Source organism: Lipotes vexillifer, unplaced genomic scaffold (assembly GCF_000442215.2).
Source record: "Lipotes vexillifer unplaced genomic scaffold, Lipotes_vexillifer_v1.1 scaffold1300, whole genome shotgun sequence".
Classification (NCBI taxonomy): domain Eukaryota; kingdom Metazoa; phylum Chordata; class Mammalia; order Artiodactyla; family Lipotidae; genus Lipotes; species Lipotes vexillifer.
The window spans coordinates 1412502-1415826 of NW_006795011.1; positions in this window are offsets into that span (position 1 = coordinate 1412502).

Below are 3325 nucleotides of genomic sequence, written 5' to 3' on the forward strand. Positions count from 1 at the left end.
TTTTCCGGTACGCGGGCCTCTCACTGCTGTGGCCTCTCCCGCTGCGGAGCACAGGCTCCGGACGCGCAGGCCCAGCGGCCACGGCTCACGGGCCCAGCCGCTCCGCGGCACGCGGGATCCTCCCGGACCGGGGCACGAACCCGTGTCCCCTGCATCGGCAGGCGGACTCCCAACCACTGCGCCACCAGGGAAGCCCGAGCAGCTGCATTTTTTTAACCTTCTCGTCTTCAGCTTTGAGTGCAGGAGATAATGCAGAAAACTGCCCTTTTTTTAATTAAAAAGAAATTTTTTTACACTTTTTTTTATTGGAGTACAGTTGATTTACAATATTGTGCTAATCTCTGCTGTACAGCAGAGTGACTCAGTTATACACATACATACATTCTTTTTTCATATTCTTTTCCATTATGGTTTATCCCAGGAGATTGGATGTAGTTCCCTGTGCTGTACAGTAGGAGCTTGTTGTTTACCCATATTCTAAATGTAATGGTTTGCATCTACTAACCCCAAACTCCCAGTATCTTAATTAATATCATAATTTTAATATCAAATAAAAAATTATCACACTGGCCTCACACAACAAATTTTCCCAATATCCTTTATGGATGTGATTCTTAAAACTGTGTAAATCACAAGATTAATAGTAAATATAAACAGAAGAAATTATAGATATAGACAAAAGGTTGGAATATTCTAATAAACACCGTCATTTCCATGGGATATTAATCTAAGAAAACTGCCTTTTGAAGTCACACTGAACGCACTGACTTTCATCAGAAGCACATCAGTAGTTGCAAACGTTACAGTGTAAATCAAATCCTTGAAGAGTTTGAACCATGTGCCAAACCGGAAAGAGATGCGAAAGATTTTTTATTGTTTGGAAGCTCTAAGCCCAAAATGTCTTTTTCTTTGATGGTGTATTTGAATACTCTATCTTGATTCTTCATGGCACTTTAGAATTGCTTCACAAATAAAGAAAAGTCCGATATTTTGTGCTGGAGATGTTCTATAAAGCTCAAGAATACATAAAATTTTCTTTTGATTTTTACTAATTTATTAACATTTAATTGGAATTGATTTTTAAACATTGGTAACATTATTGCAAGTATGCATCTTTGCTACTGATGACGTATGTTCATATTATTACTTTAAAGAACTTATTGACTTATCTGATTTGCAAGACTGAAAAACTGTGTCATGGACTGTATAGTAAAGAAAATACTCTTTACATTCAAAGGTCCAAAGGGGCAAAGAAAAAGACAGAATGGAAATATGTGTGGTCTGACTTAGACATGGGCAATTTTTTTTTTCTGTAAAGGGCCAGATGGCAAATCGTTTAGACTTTGTGGGGCCATCAGACCTCTGTATTAGTTTCCTAGGGCTGCAGTAACAAAATATCACAAATTTGGTGGCTTGAATCAACAGGAATTTATCCTTTCAGTTCTGGAGGCAAGAAGTATGGAAGCGAGGTGCCGGCAGGGCCATGCTGCCTCTGAGGTCCTAGGGAGGCATCTATTCCCCGCGTCTCTGCCGGCTTCTGGTGGCTGCTGGCAACACTTGGCACCCTTAGCTCGTAGCTGCCTTCCTCCATCTCTGCCTTCAACGTCACATGGCCCATTTTCTTGTTTGTTTGTACGTCTCTGTATCCAAATCCCCATCTTCTGTCTCATAAAGAGACCAGTCATTGGATTTGAAGCCCACCCTAACTTACTATGACCTCGTCCTAACTCGATTACAACTACAAAGACCATATTTCCAGATAAGGTCACCTTCACAGATACCAGGGGTTAAGACTTCAACATATCTTTCTGGGAGCCGCAGTTCAATTCACTTCAGTCTCTGTTGCAACCGCTCAACTCTGTCTCTGCAACATGAACGCAGCCAAGGAGAATATACGTAAACAAATACATGCGCCTCGTTCCAGTAAAACTGTATTTACAAAAGCAGGTCATGGGTCAGACTGGGTCAGGGGGCTAGAGTTTACCAATGCCTGGCCTAACTAATTGAAACAAAACTGCCGCAGAGAAGAAAAAAAAAGAAACAATTTTTCCTGGCATTAGTCAGTTCATTTAAAAAAAAATATTTATTTGGCCACGCCGGGCCTTAGTTGAGGCACGCGGGATCTTCACTGTGGCGTGTGGGATCTAGTTCCCTGACCAAGGATCAAACCTGGGCCCCCTGCATTGGGAGCATGGAGTCTTAACCACTGCACCACCAGGGAAGTCCCAGTCAGTCCATTTTTAAAGTATAAAAAATGCCTACATATTTGTATATATGGCAACACTTATTTTTTGAAAGATGTCAACTTAGAGCAAGAAATGGAACCTTTATAATGATTTCAAATCCCAAAACTCTATTACTAAAAATGCTTGAATGACAATATTTTTCTGGTCAATGAGAAGCTTTTTGAGGATCATTTAGTTATGAGAGTCTATATAAACCTTTCCTCCAAAGAGATCAAGGCTATTTTGGAAACAAGATTTTCCTTTAACTCGGGCATATTTATTCACTCCAGTAGAAGGAATGTACCTGTTTCCCTCACTAAGCATATGTTCCCTGAGGGCAGGGACAGTGTTTGATTCAGTGGTGTGTTCTCAGCATATTAGTCATTCGATAAATATGTATCTAAAGTGACTTCTGTTTGTTGGAATAACAAGAGTAAATTCGTGTGTTGTTGTTTTAATCCTGTTGTACAAATATAGTCCCTGTCACCCACCGTACCTTGAAATTATTTAGTGTCTTAAACAGAAAGGAAAGCTACGTTAAGGGAAATCCAATTTCTATTAAAAGCTATTGAAAGAATTTGTGAAGAGAAAAATGGAGTAATGAATCAGAGGGGGTCAGTGAAAAATGTTAGTTTTTAAAATAGGATTCATCAAAAAGTAGAAAAAGGTAGGGAAGTCAAGATACATTTCAACAACCAAGCTAAAATATTAGCAGCTATTTTAACAGTGCAGCTCAGTTCAGTAGCAGAGACACATGGAACCCCGTGTGGGATACCCTCAATATGGGAGGGGTAGGATTCAGTTTGGTTGAAGAGACGGCCGGAGGAGCACCCAACTTTTCCAAGCATAGGTTCTGGGATTCTGGGCTCGGTCCAGCTTAGAGTTTCCCCACTCTCCTTATCGCTGGAAGGAAGGCAGAAGTTAGAAAGTGAAAGGTATTCGGAGTCGTAATTTTGCTCAGAAAGAATCAATACTTGTTGACAGCATAGGTGTAACCTGAGTTGTTGTGGGCAAATCAGAGTCAGCGAAGAGACTCTGAGCTGGAAGCACATTAGAAAGAGCAGTGTGGTGTGTTTCATGATGGCCAAGGATGAAGGCGG